The following is a 22,409-nucleotide window of genomic DNA, read 5'->3' as shown; positions in this document are numbered from 1 at the left end:
AACTAGAAACTCAACATCTAGAAACTTCAAAATTCGAAAATCTACTAGAAACTCCACAACTTGAAACTCCACAACTAGACACTCCACAACTAGAAACTCCATAACTAGAGACTCTGCAACTATTGAAATCCGCAACTAGAAACTCCGCATTTAGAAACTCCGCAACAAAAAATTCCACAGCTAGAAACACCACAACTAGACTCTCCGCAACTACAAACTCCACAACTTGAGACGCCGCAACTAGAAACTCCACTACTCAAACCTCCACAACAAGAAACTCCACAACTCGAAACTCCACAACTGGAAACTCCACAACTGGAAACTCCACAACTAGACACTCCACAACCAGAGACTCGGCAACTAGAAACTCCGCAACTAGAAACTCCACAAATAGAAAGTCTGCAGCTAGAAACTGCACAACTAGAGACTCCACAACTAGAAATTCCACAACTAGAAACTCCACAACTTGAAACTCCACAACTTGAAACCTCACAACTTTAAGTTCCGCAACTAGAAAATCCACAGCTAGAGATTCCGCAACTAGAAACTCCTTAACTCAAAACTCCAACACTAGAAACTCCAAAAGTCAAAACTCCACAACTAGAGACTCCGCAACTAGAAACTCCACAACCAGAAACTCCACAACCAGAAACTCCACAACTAGAAACTCCACAACTAAAAACTCCACAACTGGAAACTCCACAACAAGAAACTCCACAACTAGAGACTTCGCAACTAGAAACTCCACAACCAGAGACTCTGCAACTAGAAACTCCGCAAGTAGAAACTCCACAAATAGAAACTCTGCAACTAGAAACTCCGCAGCTAGAAACTACACAACTAGAGACTCCACAACTAGAAACTCCACAACTAGAAACTCCACAACTAGAGACTCCACAACTCAAACCTCCAACACTAGAAACTCCAAAACTCGAAACTTCACAACCAGAGACTCTGCAACTAGAAACTCCGCATCTAGAAACTCCACAAATAGAAACTCCACTACTAGATACTCCACAACTGAAAACTCGGCAACTAGAAACTCCACAACTAGAGATTCCACAACTTGAAACTCCACAACTAGAGACTCTGCAACTAGAAACTCCACAAATAGACACTCCACAACTAAAAACTCTTCAACTAGAAATTCCTAAACTAGAGACTCCACAACTAAAAAATCTACAACTAGAGACTTCAAACTAGAAACTCAACAACTAGAAACTCCACAACTAAAAACTCAACAACTAGAAACTCCACATCTTGAGACTCCGCAACTAGAAACTCCACAACTAGGGACTCCGCAACTAGAAACTCCACAACTGGAAACTCCACAACCGGCAACTCCAGTACTAGATACTCCACAACTGGAAACTCGGCAACTAGAAACTCCACAACTAGAGACTCCACAACTTGAAACTCCACAACTAGAGACTCTGCAACTAGAAACTCCACAACTAGAGACTCCGCAACTCCACAACTGGAAACTCCACAACTGGAAATTCCACAACTAGACACTCCACAACTAAAAACTCTTCAACTAGAAATTCCTAAACTAGAGACTCCACAACTAGAGAATATACAACTAGAGACTTCAAACTAGAAACTCAAGCACTAGAAACTCCACAACTAAAAACTCCACAACTAGAAACTCCAACACTAGCAACTCCACAACTAGAAACTCCGCAAATAGAGACTCCACAACTAGAAACTCTACAACTAGAAATTCCACATCTAGAGACCTTGCAACTAGAAACTCCGCAGCTAGAAACTCCACAACTAGAAACTCCGCAACTAGAAACTCCACAACTAAAAACTCCACAACTTGAAACCTCACAGCCTTAAGTTTCGCAACTAGTAAATCCACAACTAGAGATTCCGCAACTAGAAACTCCACAACTAGAAACTCCACAACTCGAAACTCCACAACTCAAAACTCCACAATTCGAAACTCCACAACTCGAAACTCCAGAACTTGAAACTTCACAACTAGAGACTCAAAAACTAAATACTCTACAACTAGAAACTCCTAAACTAGAAACTCCACAACCTGAGACTTCAAACTAGAAACTCAACAAATAGAAACTGCACAACTAAAACTCAACAACTAGAAGCTCCACAGCTTGAGACTCCGCAACTTGAAACTCCACAACTGGAAACTTCACTACTAGATACTCCACAACTAGAAACTCGACAACTGGAAAATCCACAACTAGAAACTCCTCAACTAGAAACTCTACAACTAGAGACTCCACAACTAGAAACTCCACAACTGGAAACTCCACTACTAGATACTCCACAACTGGAAACTCGGCAACTAGAAACTCCACAACTAGAGACTCCACAACTTGAAACTCCACAACTAGAGACTCTGCAACTAGAAACTCCACAACTAGAAACTCCACAACTGGAAAATCCACAACGATTTACTCCACAACTAGAAAATCCACAACTAGAAACTCCACAACTATAGACTCCACAACTTGAAACTCCACAAGTTTAAACTCCACAACTTGAGACTCCACAACTAGAAACTCCACAACTAGAAACTCCCCAACTAGAAACTTTACAACTTGGAACTCCAACACCAGAAACTCCACAACTAGAAACTCCACAACTAGAGACTCCGCAACTAGAAACTCCACAACCAGAGACTCTGCAACTAGAAACTCCGCAACTAGAAACTCCTCAAATAGAAACTCTGCAGCTAGAAACTCTGCAGCTAGACACTACACAACTAGAGACTCCACAACTAGAAACTCCACAACTAGAGACTTTACCACTTGAAACCTCACAACTTTAGGTTCCGCAACTAGAATTTCCACAGCTAGAGATTCCGCAACTAGAAACTCCACAACTAGAAACTCCACAACTCAAACCTCCAACACTACAAACTCCAAAACTCGAAACTCCACAACCAGAGACTCTGCAACTAGAAACTCCGCAGCTAGAAACTCCACAAATAGAAACTCCACTACTAGATACTCCACAACTGAAAACTCGGCAACTAGAAACTCCACAACTAGAGACTCCACAACTAGAGACTCCACAACTTGAAACTCCGCAACTAGAGACTCTGCAACTAGAAACTCCACAACTAGACACTCCACAACTAAAAACTCTTCAACTAGAAATTCCTAAACTAGAGACTCCACAACTAAAAAATCTACAACTAGAGACTTCAAACTAGAAACTCCACAACTAAAAACTCAACAACTAGAAACTCCACATCTTGAGACTCCGCAACTAGAAACTCCACAACTAGGGACTCCGCAACTAGAAACTACACAACCAGAAACTCCACAACTAGAAACTCCGCAACTAGAAACTCCGCAACTAGAGACTCCACAACTAGAAACTCCACAACTCAAAACTCCACAACTAGATACTCCACAACTGGAAACTCCACAACTAGATACTTCACAACTGGAAACTCCACAACTAGATACTCCACAACTGGAAGCTCCACAACTAGAAACTCCATAACTAGAGACTCCACAACTCGAAACTCCACAACTAGAAACTCCACAACTAAAAACTCCACAACCAGAGACTCCACAACTTCACAACTAGAAACTCCACAACTGGAAGCTCCACAACTAGATACTCTGCAACTAGAAACTCCACAACTAGAGACTCCACAACTTGAAACTTCACAACTTGAAACTCCACAACTTGAGACTCCACAACTAGAAACTCCACAACTTGAAACTCCGCAGCTTGAGACTCCGCAACTAGAAACTCCACAACTAGGAACTCCGCAACTACAAACTCCACAACTAGAAACTCCACAACTGGAAACTCCACTACTAGATACTCCACAACTGGAAACTCGGCAACTAGAAACTCCACAACTAGAGACTCCACAACAGGAAACTCCACAACTAGAAACACCACAGCTTGAGACTCCGCAACTTGAAACTCCACAACTTGAAACTTCGCAACTAGAAACTCCGCAACTAGAAACTCCACAACTAGAAACTCCACAACTAGAAACTCCACAACTCGAAACTCCACTACTAGATACTCCACAACTGGAAACTCCACAACTAGAGACTCGGCAACTAGAATCTCAACAACTAGATACTCCGCAACTGAACAACTAGAAACTCCACAACTGGAAAATCCACAACTAGATACTCCACAACTAGAAAATCTACAACTAGAAACTCCACAACTATAGACTCCACAACTTGAAACTCCACAAGTTTAAACTCCACAACTTGAGACTCCACAACTGGAAACTCCACAACTAGAAACTCCACAACTGGAAACTCCCCAACTAGAAACTCCGCAACTAGAAACTCCACAACAGGAGACTCTACAACTAGAAACTCCACAACTAGAAACTCGAAAACTAGAAACTCCACAACTAGAAAATTCACAACTAGAAACTCCGCAACTAGAGACTCCGCAACTAGAGACTCCACAACTAGAAACTCCAGAACTAGAAACTCCAGAACTTCAAACTTCACAAATACAGACTCGGCAACTAGAAATTTCATATCTAGAAACTCCACAACTAGAAACTGCAAAACTAGAGACTCCACAACTAGAAACTCAACAACTAGAAACTCCACAACTACAAGCTCCACAAATAGAGACTCGACTACAAGAAATTTCATGTCTAGAAAGTCCACAACTATAACTCCACAAATGGAAACTCCACAACTAGAAACTCCACAACTAGAAACTCCACAACTAGAGACTCCGCAACTAGAAACTCCGACGCTAGATACTCCACAAATAGAAACTCCGCAGCTAGAAACTACACAACTGCAGACTCCACAACTAGAAACTCCACAACTAGAAAACTAGAAACTCCACAACTTGAAACCTCACGACCTTAAGTTACGCAACTAGAAAATCCACAGCTAGAGATTCCGCAACTAGAAACTCCACAACTAGAAACTCCGCAACTCAAAATTGCACAACTAGAAACTCCAAAACTCGAAACTCCACAACTCGAAACTCCACAACTGGAAACTCCACAACTAGACACTCCACAACTAAAAACTCTTCAACTAGAAACTCCTAAACTAGAGACTCCACAACTAGAGAATCTACAACTAGAGACTTCAAACTAGAAACTCAACATCTAGAAACTTCAAAATTCGAAAATCTACTAGAAACTCCACAACTTGAAACTCCACAACTAGACACTCCACAACTAGAAACTCCATAACTAGAGACTCTGCAACTATTGAAATCCGCAACTAGAAACTCCGCATTTAGAAACTCCGCAACAAAAAATTCCACAGCTAGAAACACCACAACTAGACTCTCCGCAACTACAAACTCCACAACTTGAGACGCCGCAACTAGAAACTCCACTACTCAAACCTCCACAACAAGAAACTCCACAACTCGAAACTCCACAACTGGAAACTCCACAACTGGAAACTCCACAACTAGACACTCCACAACTAAAAACTCTACAACTAGAAAGTTCTAAACTAGAGACTCCATAACTAGAGACTCCACAACTAGAGACTTCAAAACTAGAAACTCAACAACTAGAAGCTCCACAGCTAAAAACTCTACAACTAGAAATTCCACAACTTGAGACTCCGCCACTTTAAACTCCACAACCCTAAACTCCACAACTAAAAACTCCACGACTAGAAACTCCACAACTAGAAACTCCACAACTAGAAACTCCACAAACAGAGACTCCGCAACTAGAATCTCTGCGACTAGAAACTCCACAACCTGAAACTCCACAACTGGAAACTCCAACACTAGCAACTCCGCAAATAGAGACTCCACAACTAGAAACTCTACAACTAGACATTCCACATCTAGAGACCTTGCAACTAGAAAATCCGCAGCTAGAAACTCCACAACTAGAAACTCCACAACTAGAAACTCCACAACTAGAAACTTCACAACTAGAAACTCCACAACTTGAAACCTCACAGCCTTAAGTTTCGCAACTAGAAAATCCACAACTAGAGATTCCGCAACTAGAAACTCCACAACTAGAAACTCCACAACTCGAAACTCCACAACTCAAAACTCCGCAACTAGAAACTCCACAACTAAAAACTCCACAACTTGAAACCTCACAGCCTTAAGTTTCGCAACTAGTAAATCCACAACTAGAGATTCCGCAACTAGAAACTCCACAACTAGAAACTCCACAACTCGAAACTCCACAACTCAAAACTCCACAATTCGAAACTCCACAACTCGAAACTCCAGAACTTGAAACTTCACAACTAGAGACTCAAAAACTAAATACTCTACAACTAGAAACTCCTAAACTAGAAACTCCACAACCTGAGACTTCAAACTAGAAACTCAACAAATAGAAACTGCACAACTAAAACTCAACAACTAGAAGCTCCACAGCTTGAGACTCCGCAACTTGAAACTCCACAACTGGAAACTTCACTACTAGATACTCCACAACTAGAAACTCGACAACTGGAAAATCCACAACTAGAAACTCCTCAACTAGAAACTCTACAACTAGAGACTCCACAACTAGAAACTCCACAACTGGAAACTCCACTACTAGATACTCCACAACTGGAAACTCGGCAACTAGAAACTCCACAACTAGAGACTCCACAACTTGAAACTCCACAACTAGAGACTCTGCAACTAGAAACTCCACAACTAGAAACTCCACAACTGGAAAATCCACAACGATTTACTCCACAACTAGAAAATCCACAACTAGAAACTCCACAACTATAGACTCCACAACTTGAAACTCCACAAGTTTAAACTCCACAACTTGAGACTCCACAACTAGAAACTCCACAACTAGAAACTCCCCAACTAGAAACTTTACAACTTGGAACTCCAACACCAGAAACTCCACAACTAGAAACTCCACAACTAGAGACTCCGCAACTAGAAACTCCACAACCAGAGACTCTGCAACTAGAAACTCCGCAACTAGAAACTCCTCAAATAGAAACTCTGCAGCTAGAAACTCTGCAGCTAGACACTACACAACTAGAGACTCCACAACTAGAAACTCCACAACTAGAGACTTTACCACTTGAAACCTCACAACTTTAGGTTCCGCAACTAGAATTTCCACAGCTAGAGATTCCGCAACTAGAAACTCCACAACTAGAAACTCCACAACTCAAACCTCCAACACTACAAACTCCAAAACTCGAAACTCCACAACCAGAGACTCTGCAACTAGAAACTCCGCAGCTAGAAACTCCACAAATAGAAACTCCACTACTAGATACTCCACAACTGAAAACTCGGCAACTAGAAACTCCACAACTAGAGACTCCACAACTAGAGACTCCACAACTTGAAACTCCGCAACTAGAGACTCTGCAACTAGAAACTCCACAACTAGACACTCCACAACTAAAAACTCTTCAACTAGAAATTCCTAAACTAGAGACTCCACAACTAAAAAATCTACAACTAGAGACTTCAAACTAGAAACTCCACAACTAAAAACTCAACAACTAGAAACTCCACATCTTGAGACTCCGCAACTAGAAACTCCACAACTAGGGACTCCGCAACTAGAAACTACACAACCAGAAACTCCACAACTAGAAACTCCGCAACTAGAAACTCCGCAACTAGAGACTCCACAACTAGAAACTCCACAACTCAAAACTCCACAACTAGATACTCCACAACTGGAAACTCCACAACTAGATACTTCACAACTGGAAACTCCACAACTAGATACTCCACAACTGGAAGCTCCACAACTAGAAACTCCATAACTAGAGACTCCACAACTCGAAACTCCACAACTAGAAACTCCACAACTAAAAACTCCACAACCAGAGACTCCACAACTTCACAACTAGAAACTCCACAACTGGAAGCTCCACAACTAGATACTCTGCAACTAGAAACTCCACAACTAGAGACTCCACAACTTGAAACTTCACAACTTGAAACTCCACAACTTGAGACTCCACAACTAGAAACTCCACAACTTGAAACTCCGCAGCTTGAGACTCCGCAACTAGAAACTCCACAACTAGGAACTCCGCAACTACAAACTCCACAACTAGAAACTCCACAACTGGAAACTCCACTACTAGATACTCCACAACTGGAAACTCGGCAACTAGAAACTCCACAACTAGAGACTCCACAACAGGAAACTCCACAACTAGAAACACCACAGCTTGAGACTCCGCAACTTGAAACTCCACAACTTGAAACTTCGCAACTAGAAACTCCGCAACTAGAAACTCCACAACTAGAAACTCCACAACTAGAAACTCCACAACTCGAAACTCCACTACTAGATACTCCACAACTGGAAACTCCACAACTAGAGACTCGGCAACTAGAATCTCAACAACTAGATACTCCGCAACTGAACAACTAGAAACTCCACAACTGGAAAATCCACAACTAGATACTCCACAACTAGAAAATCTACAACTAGAAACTCCACAACTATAGACTCCACAACTTGAAACTCCACAAGTTTAAACTCCACAACTTGAGACTCCACAACTGGAAACTCCACAACTAGAAACTCCACAACTGGAAACTCCCCAACTAGAAACTCCGCAACTAGAAACTCCACAACAGGAGACTCTACAACTAGAAACTCCACAACTAGAAACTCGAAAACTAGAAACTCCACAACTAGAAAATTCACAACTAGAAACTCCGCAACTAGAGACTCCGCAACTAGAGACTCCACAACTAGAAACTCCAGAACTAGAAACTCCAGAACTTCAAACTTCACAAATACAGACTCGGCAACTAGAAATTTCATATCTAGAAACTCCACAACTAGAAACTGCAAAACTAGAGACTCCACAACTAGAAACTCAACAACTAGAAACTCCACAACTACAAGCTCCACAAATAGAGACTCGACTACAAGAAATTTCATGTCTAGAAAGTCCACAACTATAACTCCACAAATGGAAACTCCACAACTAGAAACTCCACAACTAGAAACTCCACAACTAGAGACTCCGCAACTAGAAACTCCGACGCTAGATACTCCACAAATAGAAACTCCGCAGCTAGAAACTACACAACTGCAGACTCCACAACTAGAAACTCCACAACTAGAAAACTAGAAACTCCACAACTTGAAACCTCACGACCTTAAGTTACGCAACTAGAAAATCCACAGCTAGAGATTCCGCAACTAGAAACTCCACAACTAGAAACTCCACAACTCAAAATTGCACAACTAGAAACTCCAAAACTCGAAACTCCACAACTCGAAACTCCACAACTGGAAACTCCACAACTAGACACTCCACAACTAAAAACTCTTCAACTAGAAACTCCTAAACTAGAGACTCCACAACTAGAGAATCTACAACTAGAGACTTCAAACTAGAAACTCAACATCTAGAAACTTCAAAATTCGAAAATCTACTAGAAACTCCACAACTTGAAACTCCACAACTAGACACTCCACAACTAGAAACTCCATAACTAGAGACTCTGCAACTATTGAAATCCGCAACTAGAAACTCCGCATTTAGAAACTCCGCAACAAAAAATTCCACAGCTAGAAACACCACAACTAGACTCTCCGCAACTACAAACTCCACAACTTGAGACGCCGCAACTAGAAACTCCACTACTCAAACCTCCACAACAAGAAACTCCACAACTCGAAACTCCACAACTGGAAACTCCACAACTGGAAACTCCACAACTAGACACTCCACAACTAAAAACTCTACAACTAGAAAGTTCTAAACTAGAGACTCCATAACTAGAGACTCCACAACTAGAGACTTCAAAACTAGAAACTCAACAACTAGAAGCTCCACAGCTAAAAACTCTACAACTAGAAATTCCACAACTTGAGACTCCGCCACTTTAAACTCCACAACCCTAAACTCCACAACTAAAAACTCCACGACTAGAAACTCCACAACTAGAAACTCCACAACTAGAAACTCCACAACCAGAGACTCCGCAACTAGAATCTCTGCGACTAGAAACTCCACAACCTGAAACTCCACAACTGGAAACTCCAACACTAGCAACTCCGCAAATAGAGACTCCACAACTAGAAACTCTACAACTAGACATTCCACATCTAGAGACCTTGCAACTAGAAAATCCGCAGCTAGAAACTCCACAACTAGAAACTCCACAACTAGAAACTCCACAACTAGAAACTTCACAACTAGAAACTCCACAACTTGAAACCTCACAGCCTTAAGTTTCGCAACTAGAAAATCCACAACTAGAGATTCCGCAACTAGAAACTCCACAACTAGAAACTCCACAACTCGAAACTCCACAACTCAAAACTCCACAATTCGAAACTCCACAACTCGAAACTCCAGAACTTGAAACTTCACAACTAGAGACTGAAAAACTAAATACTCTACAACTAGAAACTCCTAAACTAGAAACTCCACAACCTGAGACTTCAAACTAGAAACTCAACAACTAGAAACTGCACAACTAAAACTCAACAACTAGAAGCTCAACAGCTTGAGACTCCGCAACTTGAAACTCCACAACTGGAAACTTCACTACTAGATACTCCACAACTAGAAACTCGACAACTGGAAAATCCACAACTAGAAACTCCTCAACTAGAAACTCTACAACTAGAGACTCCACAACTAGAAACTCCACAACAAGGGACTCCGCAACTAGAAACTCCACAACTAGAAACTCCACAACTGGAAACTCCACTACTAGATACTCCACAACTGGAAACTCGGCAACTAGAAACTCCACAACTAGACTCCACAACTTGAAACTCCACAACTAGAGACTCTGCAACTAGAAACTCCACAACTAGAGACTCCGAAACTCCACAACTAGAAACTCCACAACTGGAAAATCCACAACAATTTACTCCACAACTAGAAAATCCACAACTAGAAACTCCACAACTATAGACTCCACAACTTGAAAATCCACAAGTTTAAACTCCACAACTTGAGACTCCACAACTAGAAACTCCACAACTAGAAACTCCCCAACTAGAAACTTTACAACTTGGAACTCCACAACTAGAAACTCCACAACTAGAAACTCTACAACTAGAAACTCCACAACTAGAGACTCCGCAACTAGAAACTCCACAACCAGAGACTCGGCAACTAGAAACTCCGCAACTAGAAACTCCACAAATAGAAAGTCTGCAGCTAGAAACTGCACAACTAGAGACTCCACAACTAGAAATTCCACAACTAGAAACTCCACAACTTGAAACTCCACAACTTGAAACCTCACAACTTTAAGTTCCGCAACTAGAAAATCCACAGCTAGAGATTCCGCAACTAGAAACTCCTTAACTCAAAACTCCAACACTAGAAACTCCAAAAGTCAAAACTCCACAACTAGAGACTCCGCAACTAGAAACTCCACAACCAGAAACTCCACAACCAGAAACTCCACAACTAGAAACTCCACAACTAAAAACTCCACAACTGGAAACTCCACAACAAGAAACTCCACAACTAGAGACTTCGCAACTAGAAACTCCACAACCAGAGACTCTGCAACTAGAAACTCCGCAAGTAGAAACTCCACAAATAGAAACTCTGCAACTAGAAACTCCGCAGCTAGAAACTACACAACTAGAGACTCCACAACTAGAAACTCCACAACTAGAAACTCCACAACTAGAGACTCCACAACTCAAACCTCCAACACTAGAAACTCCAAAACTCGAAACTTCACAACCAGAGACTCTGCAACTAGAAACTCCGCATCTAGAAACTCCACAAATAGAAACTCCACTACTAGATACTCCACAACTGAAAACTCGGCAACTAGAAACTCCACAACTAGAGATTCCACAACTTGAAACTCCACAACTAGAGACTCTGCAACTAGAAACTCCACAAATAGACACTCCACAACTAAAAACTCTTCAACTAGAAATTCCTAAACTAGAGACTCCACAACTAAAAAATCTACAACTAGAGACTTCAAACTAGAAACTCAACAACTAGAAACTCCACAACTAAAAACTCAACAACTAGAAACTCCACATCTTGAGACTCCGCAACTAGAAACTCCACAACTAGGGACTCCGCAACTAGAAACTCCACAACTGGAAACTCCACAACCGGCAACTCCAGTACTAGATACTCCACAACTGGAAACTCGGCAACTAGAAACTCCACAACTAGAGACTCCACAACTTGAAACTCCACAACTAGAGACTCTGCAACTAGAAACTCCACAACTAGAGACTCCGCAACTCCACAACTGGAAACTCCACAACTGGAAACTCCACAACTAGACACTCCACAACTAAAAACTCTTCAACTAGAAATTCCTAAACTAGAGACTCCACAACTAGAGAATATACAACTAGAGACTTCAAACTAGAAACTCAAGCACTAGAAACTCCACAACTAAGAACTCCACAACTAGAAACTCCAACACTAGCAACTCCACAACTAGAAACTCCGCAAATAGAGACTCCACAACTAGAAACTCTACAACTAGAAATTCCACATCTAGAGACCTTGCAACTAGAAACTCCGCAGCTAGAAACTCCACAACTAGAAACTCCGCAACTAGAAACTCCACAACTAAAAACTCCACAACTTGAAACCTCACAGCCTTAAGTTTCGCAACTAGTAAATCCACAACTAGAGATTCCGCAACTAGAAACTCCACAACTAGAAACTCCACAACTCGAAACTCCACAACTCAAAACTCCACAATTCGAAACTCCACAACTCGAAACTCCAGAACTTGAAACTTCACAACTAGAGACTCAAAAACTAAAAACTCTACAACTAGAAACTCCTAAACTAGAAACTCCACAACCTGAGACTTCAAACTAGAAACTCAACAAATAGAAACTGCACAACTAAAACTCAACAACTAGAAGCTCCACAGCTTGAGACTCCGCAACTTGAAACTCCACAACTGGAAACTTCACTACTAGATACTCCACAACTAGAAACTCGACAACTGGAAAATCCACAACTAGAAACTCCTCAACTAGAAACTCTACAACTAGAGACTCCACAACTAGAAACTCCACAACTGGAAACTCCACTACTAGATACTCCACAACTGGAAACTCGGCAACTAGAAACTCCACAACTAGAGACTCCACAACTTGAAACTCCACAACTAGAGACTCTGCAACTAGAAACTCCACAACTAGAAACTCCACAACTGGAAAATCCACAACGATTTACTCCACAACTAGAAAATCCACAACTAGAAACTCCACAACTATAGACTCCACAACTTGAAACTCCACAAGTTTAAACTCAACAACTTGAGACTCCACAACTAGAAACTCCACAACTAGAAACTCCCCAACTAGAAACTTTACAACTTGGAACTCCAACACCAGAAACTCCACAACTAGAAACTCCACAACTAGAGACTCCGCAACTAGAAACTCCACAACCAGAGACTCTGCAACTAGAAACTCCGCAACTAGAAACTCCTCAAATAGAAACTCTGCAGCTAGAAACTCTGCAGCTAGACACTACACAACTAGAGACTCCACAACTAGAAACTCCACAACTAGAGACTTTACCACTTGAAACCTCACAACTTTAGGTTCCGCAACTAGAATTTCCACAGCTAGAGATTCCGCAACTAGAAAATCCACAACTAGAAACTCCACAACTCAAACCTCCAACACTACAAACTCCAAAACTCGAAACTCCACAACCAGAGACTCTGCAACTAGAAACTCCGCAGCTAGAAACTCCACAAATAGAAACTCCACTACTAGATACTCCACAACTGAAAACTCGGCAACTAGAAACTCCACAACTAGAGACTCCACAACTTGAAACTCCACAACAAGAGACTCTGCAACTAGAAACTCCACAACTAGACACTCCACAACTAAAAACTCTTCAACTAAAAATTCCTAAACTAGAGACTCCACAACTAAAAAATCTACAACTAGAGACTTCAAACTAGAAACTCAACAACTAGAAACTCCACAACTAAAAACTCAACAACTAGAAACTCCACATCTTGAGACTCCGCAACTAGAAACTCCACAACTAGGGACTCCGCAACTAGAAACTCCACAACTGGAAACTCCAAAACGAGAAACTCCACAACTAGAAACTCCACAAGTTTAAACTCCACAACTTGAGACTCCATAACTAGAAACTCCACAACTTGAAACTCCTCAACTAGAAACTCCACAACCAGAAACTACACAACTAGAAACTCCGCAACTAGAAACTCCGCAACTAGATTTCACAACTAGAAACTCCACGACTAGAAACTCCACAACTAGAAACTCCACAACTAAAAACTCCACAACCAGAGACTCCACAACTTCACAACTAGAAACTCCACAACTGGAAGCTCCACAACTAGATACTCTGCAACTAGAAACTCCACAACTAGAGACTCCACAACTTGAAACTTCACAACTTGAAACTCCACAACTTGAGACTCCACAACTAGAAACTCCACAACTTGAAACTCCGCAGCTTGAGACTCCGCAACTAGAAACTCCACAAATAGGGACTCCGCAACTAGAAACTCCACAACCAGAAACTCCACAACCGGAAACTCCACTACTAGATACTCCACAACTGGAAACTCGGCAACTAGAAACTCCACAACTAGAGACTCCACAACTTGAAACTCCACAACTAGAGACTCTGCAACTAGAAACTCCACAACTCGAAACTCCACAACTGGAAACTCCACAACTAGAAACTCCACAGCTTGAGACTCCGCAACTTGAAACTCCACAACTTGAAACTTCGCAACTAGAAACTCCGCAACTAGAAACTCCACAACTAGAAACTCCACAACTCGAAACTCCACTACAAGAGACTCCACAACTTGAAACTCCACAACTAGAGACTCGGCAACTAGAATCTCAACAACTAGATACTCCGCAACTGAACAACTAGAAACTCCACAACTGGAAAATCCACAACTAGATACTCCACAACTAGAAAATCTACAACTAGAAACTCCACAACTCGAAACTCCACAACTCAAAACTCCGCAACTAGAAACTCCACAACTAAAAACTCCACAACTTGAAACCTCACAGCCTTAAGTTTCGCAACTAGTAAATCCACAACTAGAGATTCCGCAACTAGAAACTCCACAACTAGAAACTCCACAACTCGAAACTCCACAACTCAAAACTCCACAATTCGAAACTCCACAACTCGAAACTCCAGAACTTGAAACTTCACAACTAGAGACTCAAAAACTAAATACTCTACAACTAGAAACTCCTAAACTAGAAACTCCACAACCTGAGACTTCAAACTAGAAACTCAACAAATAGAAACTGCACAACTAAAACTCAACAACTAGAAGCTCCACAGCTTGAGACTCCGCAACTTGAAACTCCACAACTGGAAACTTCACTACTAGATACTCCACAACTAGAAACTCGACAACTGGAAAATCCACAACTAGAAACTCCTCAACTAGAAACTCTACAACTAGAGACTCCACAACTAGAAACTCCACAACTGGAAACTCCACTACTAGATACTCCACAACTGGAAACTCGGCAACTAGAAACTCCACAACTAGAGACTCCACAACTTGAAACTCCACAACTAGAGACTCTGCAACTAGAAACTCCACAACTAGAAACTCCACAACTGGAAAATCCACAACGATTTACTCCACAACTAGAAAATCCACAACTAGAAACTCCACAACTATAGACTCCACAACTTGAAACTCCACAAGTTTAAACTCCACAACTTGAGACTCCACAACTAGAAACTCCACAACTAGAAACTCCCCAACTAGAAACTTTACAACTTGGAACTCCAACACCAGAAACTCCACAACTAGAAACTCCACAACTAGAGACTCCGCAACTAGAAACTCCACAACCAGAGACTCTGCAACTAGAAACTCCGCAACTAGAAACTCCTCAAATAGAAACTCTGCAGCTAGAAACTCTGCAGCTAGACACTACACAACTAGAGACTCCACAACTAGAAACTCCACAACTAGAGACTTTACCACTTGAAACCTCACAACTTTAGGTTCCGCAACTAGAATTTCCACAGCTAGAGATTCCGCAACTAGAAACTCCACAACTAGAAACTCCACAACTCAAACCTCCAACACTACAAACTCCAAAACTCGAAACTCCACAACCAGAGACTCTGCAACTAGAAACTCCGCAGCTAGAAACTCCACAAATAGAAACTCCACTACTAGATACTCCACAACTGAAAACTCGGCAACTAGAAACTCCACAACTAGAGACTCCACAACTAGAGACTCCACAACTTGAAACTCCGCAACTAGAGACTCTGCAACTAGAAACTCCACAACTAGACACTCCACAACTAAAAACTCTTCAACTAGAAATTCCTAAACTAGAGACTCCACAACTAAAAAATCTACAACTAGAGACTTCAAACTAGAAACTCCACAACTAAAAACTCAACAACTAGAAACTCCACATCTTGAGACTCCGCAACTAGAAACTCCACAACTAGGGACTCCGCAACTAGAAACTACACAACCAGAAACTCCACAACTAGAAACTCCGCAACTAGAAACTCCGCAACTAGAGACTCCACAACTAGAAACTCCACAACTCAAAACTCCACAACTAGATACTCCACAACTGGAAACTCCACAACTAGATACTTCACAACTGGAAACTCCACAACTAGATACTCCACAACTGGAAGCTCCACAACTAGAAACTCCATAACTAGAGACTCCACAACTCGAAACTCCACAACTAGAAACTCCACAACTAAAAACTCCACAACCAGAGACTCCACAACTTCACAACTAGAAACTCCACAACTGGAAGCTCCACAACTAGATACTCTGCAACTAGAAACTCCACAACTAGAGACTCCACAACTTGAAACTTCACAACTTGAAACTCCACAACTTGAGACTCCACAACTAGAAACTCCACAACTTGAAACTCCGCAGCTTGAGACTCCGCAACTAGAAACTCCACAACTAGGAACTCCGCAACTACAAACTCCACAACTAGAAACTCCACAACTGGAAACTCCACTACTAGATACTCCACAACTGGAAACTCGGCAACTAGAAACTCCACAACTAGAGACTCCACAACAGGAAACTCCACAACTAGAAACACCACAGCTTGAGACTCCGCAACTTGAAACTCCACAACTTGAAACTTCGCAACTAGAAACTCCGCAACTAGAAACTCCACAACTAGAAACTCCACAACTAGAAACTCCACAACTCGAAACTCCACTACTAGATACTCCACAACTGGAAACTCCACAACTAGAGACTCGGCAACTAGAATCTCAACAACTAGATACTCCGCAACTGAACAACTAGAAACTCCACAACTGGAAAATCCACAACTAGATACTCCACAACTAGAAAATCTACAACTAGAAACTCCACAACTATAGACTCCACAACTTGAAACTCCACAAGTTTAAACTCCACAACTTGAGACTCCACAACTGGAAACTCCACAACTAGAAACTCCACAACTGGAAACTCCCCAACTAGAAACTCCGCAACTAGAAACTCCACAACAGGAGACTCTACAACTAGAAACTCCACAACTAGAAACTCGAAAACTAGAAACTCCACAACTAGAAAATTCACAACTAGAAACTCCGCAACTAGAGACTCCGCAACTAGAGACTCCACAACTAGAAACTCCAGAACTAGAAACTCCAGAACTTCAAACTTCACAAATACAGACTCGGCAACTAGAAATTTCATATCTAGAAACTCCACAACTAGAAACTGCAAAACTAGAGACTCCACAACTAGAAACTCAACAACTAGAAACTCCACAACTACAAGCTCCACAAATAGAGACTCGACTACAAGAAATTTCATGTCTAGAAAGTCCACAACTATAACTCCACAAATGGAAACTCCACAACTAGAAACTCCACAACTAGAAACTCCACAACTAGAGACTCCGCAACTAGAAACTCCGACGCTAGATACTCCACAAATAGAAACTCCGCAGCTAGAAACTACACAACTGCAGACTCCACAACTAGAAACTCCACAACTAGAAAACTAGAAACTCCACAACTTGAAACCTCACGACCTTAAGTTACGCAACTAGAAAATCCACAGCTAGAGATTCCGCAACTAGAAACTCCACAACTAGAAACTCCACAACTCAAAATTGCACAACTAGAAACTCCAAAACTCGAAACTCCACAACTCGAAACTCCACAACTGGAAACTCCACAACTAGACACTCCACAACTAAAAACTCTTCAACTAGAAACTCCTAAACTAGAGACTCCACAACTAGAGAATCTACAACTAGAGACTTCAAACTAGAAACTCAACATCTAGAAACTTCAAAATTCGAAAATCTACTAGAAACTCCACAACTTGAAACTCCACAACTAGACACTCCACAACTAGAAACTCCATAACTAGAGACTCTGCAACTATTGAAATCCGCAACTAGAAACTCCGCATTTAGAAACTCCGCAACAAAAAATTCCACAGCTAGAAACACCACAACTAGACTCTCCGCAACTACAAACTCCACAACTTGAGACGCCGCAACTAGAAACTCCACTACTCAAACCTCCACAACAAGAAACTCCACAACTCGAAACTCCACAACTGGAAACTCCACAACTGGAAACTCCACAACTAGACACTCCACAACTAAAAACTCTACAACTAGAAAGTTCTAAACTAGAGACTCCATAACTAGAGACTCCACAACTAGAGACTTCAAAACTAGAAACTCAACAACTAGAAGCTCCACAGCTAAAAACTCTACAACTAGAAATTCCACAACTTGAGACTCCGCCACTTTAAACTCCACAACCCTAAACTCCACAACTAAAAACTCCACGACTAGAAACTCCACAACTAGAAACTCCACAACTAGAAACTCCACAACCAGAGACTCCGCAACTAGAATCTCTGCGACTAGAAACTCCACAACCTGAAACTCCACAACTGGAAACTCCAACACTAGCAACTCCGCAAATAGAGACTCCACAACTAGAAACTCTACAACTAGACATTCCACATCTAGAGACCTTGCAACTAGAAAATCCGCAGCTAGAAACTCCACAACTAGAAACTCCACAACTAGAAACTCCACAACTAGAAACTTCACAACTAGAAACTCCACAACTTGAAACCTCACAGCCTTAAGTTTCGCAACTAGAAAATCCACAACTAGAGATTCCGCAACTAGAAACTCCACAACTAGAAACTCCACAACTCGAAACTCCACAACTCAAAACTCCACAATTCGAAACTCCACAACTCGAAACTCCAGAACTTGAAACTTCACAACTAGAGACTGAAAAACTAAATACTCTACAACTAGAAACTCCTAAACTAGAAACTCCACAACCTGAGACTTCAAACTAGAAACTCAACAACTAGAAACTGCACAACTAAAACTCAACAACTAGAAGCTCAACAGCTTGAGACTCCGCAACTTGAAACTCCACAACTGGAAACTTCACTACTAGATACTCCACAACTAGAAACTCGACAACTGGAAAATCCACAACTAGAAACTCCTCAACTAGAAACTCTACAACTAGAGACTCCACAACTAGAAACTCCACAACAAGGGACTCCGCAACTAGAAACTCCACAACTAGAAACTCCACAACTGGAAACTCCACTACTAGATACTCCACAACTGGAAACTCGGCAACTAGAAACTCCACAACTAGACTCCACAACTTGAAACTCCACAACTAGAGACTCTGCAACTAGAAACTCCACAACTAGAGACTCCGAAACTCCACAACTAGAAACTCCACAACTGGAAAATCCACAACAATTTACTCCACAACTAGAAAATCCACAACTAGAAACTCCACAACTATAGACTCCACAACTTGAAAATCCACAAGTTTAAACTCCACAACTTGAGACTCCACAACTAGAAACTCCACAACTAGAAACTCCCCAACTAGAAACTTTACAACTTGGAACTCCACAACTAGAAACTCCACAACTAGAAACTCTACAACTAGAAACTCCACAACTAGAGACTCCGCAACTAGAAACTCCACAACCAGAGACTCGGCAACTAGAAACTCCGCAACTAGAAACTCCACAAATAGAAAGTCTGCAGCTAGAAACTGCACAACTAGAGACTCCACAACTAGAAATTCCACAACTAGAAACTCCACAACTTGAAACTCCACAACTTGAAACCTCACAACTTTAAGTTCCGCAACTAGAAAATCCACAGCTAGAGATTCCGCAACTAGAAACTCCTTAACTCAAAACTCCAACACTAGAAACTCCAAAAGTCAAAACTCCACAACTAGAGACTCCGCAACTAGAAACTCCACAACCAGAAACTCCACAACCAGAAACTCCACAACTAGAAACTCCACAACTAAAAACTCCACAACTGGAAACTCCACAACAAGAAACTCCACAACTAGAGACTTCGCAACTAGAAACTCCACAACCAGAGACTCTGCAACTAGAAACTCCGCAAGTAGAAACTCCACAAATAGAAACTCTGCAACTAGAAACTCCGCAGCTAGAAACTACACAACTAGAGACTCCACAACTAGAAACTCCACAACTAGAAACTCCACAACTAGAGACTCCACAACTCAAACCTCCAACACTAGAAACTCCAAAACTCGAAACTTCACAACCAGAGACTCTGCAACTAGAAACTCCGCATCTAGAAACTCCACAAATAGAAACTCCACTACTAGATACTCCACAACTGAAAACTCGGCAACTAGAAACTCCACAACTAGAGATTCCACAACTTGAAACTCCACAACTAGAGACTCTGCAACTAGAAACTCCACAAATAGACACTCCACAACTAAAAACTCTTCAACTAGAAATTCCTAAACTAGAGACTCCACAACTAAAAAATCTACAACTAGAGACTTCAAACTAGAAACTCAACAACTAGAAACTCCACAACTAAAAACTCAACAACTAGAAACTCCACATCTTGAGACTCCGCAACTAGAAACTCCACAACTAGGGACTCCGCAACTAGAAACTCCACAACTGGAAACTCCACAACCGGCAACTCCAGTACTAGATACTCCACAACTGGAAACTCGGCAACTAGAAACTCCACAACTAGAGACTCCACAACTTGAAACTCCACAACTAGAGACTCTGCAACTAGAAACTCCACAACTAGAGACTCCGCAACTCCACAACTGGAAACTCCACAACTGGAAACTCCACAACTAGACACTCCACAACTAAAAACTCTTCAACTAGAAATTCCTAAACTAGAGACTCCACAACTAGAGAATATACAACTAGAGACTTCAAACTAGAAACTCAAGCACTAGAAACTCCACAACTAAGAACTCCACAACTAGAAACTCCAACACTAGCAACTCCACAACTAGAAACTCCGCAAATAGAGACTCCACAACTAGAAACTCTACAACTAGAAATTCCACATCTAGAGACCTTGCAACTAGAAACTCCGCAGCTAGAAACTCCACAACTAGAAACTCCGCAACTAGAAACTCCACAACTAAAAACTCCACAACTTGAAACCTCACAGCCTTAAGTTTCGCAACTAGTAAATCCACAACTAGAGATTCCGCAACTAGAAACTCCACAACTAGAAACTCCACAACTCGAAACTCCACAACTCAAAACTCCACAATTCGAAACTCCACAACTCGAAACTCCAGAACTTGAAACTTCACAACTAGAGACTCAAAAACTAAAAACTCTACAACTAGAAACTCCTAAACTAGAAACTCCACAACCTGAGACTTCAAACTAGAAACTCAACAAATAGAAACTGCACAACTAAAACTCAACAACTAGAAGCTCCACAGCTTGAGACTCCGCAACTTGAAACTCCACAACTGGAAACTTCACTACTAGATACTCCACAACTAGAAACTCGACAACTGGAAAATCCACAACTAGAAACTCCTCAACTAGAAACTCTACAACTAGAGACTCCACAACTAGAAACTCCACAACTGGAAACTCCACTACTAGATACTCCACAACTGGAAACTCGGCAACTAGAAACTCCACAACTAGAGACTCCACAACTTGAAACTCCACAACTAGAGACTCTGCAACTAGAAACTCCACAACTAGAAACTCCACAACTGGAAAATCCACAACGATTTACTCCACAACTAGAAAATCCACAACTAGAAACTCCACAACTATAGACTCCACAACTTGAAACTCCACAAGTTTAAACTCAACAACTTGAGACTCCACAACTAGAAACTCCACAACTAGAAACTCCCCAACTAGAAACTTTACAACTTGGAACTCCAACACCAGAAACTCCACAACTAGAAACTCCACAACTAGAGACTCCGCAACTAGAAACTCCACAACCAGAGACTCTGCAACTAGAAACTCCGCAACTAGAAACTCCTCAAATAGAAACTCTGCAGCTAGAAACTCTGCAGCTAGACACTACACAACTAGAGACTCCACAACTAGAAACTCCACAACTAGAGACTTTACCACTTGAAACCTCACAACTTTAGGTTCCGCAACTA

This window comes from Rhipicephalus microplus, unplaced genomic scaffold, assembly GCF_043290135.1.
Source record: "Rhipicephalus microplus isolate Deutch F79 unplaced genomic scaffold, USDA_Rmic scaffold_40, whole genome shotgun sequence".
NCBI classification, from domain to species: domain Eukaryota; kingdom Metazoa; phylum Arthropoda; class Arachnida; order Ixodida; family Ixodidae; genus Rhipicephalus; species Rhipicephalus microplus.
The sequence above is the reverse complement of the archived record's forward strand: the minus strand, read 5'-3'. Positions refer to the sequence as shown.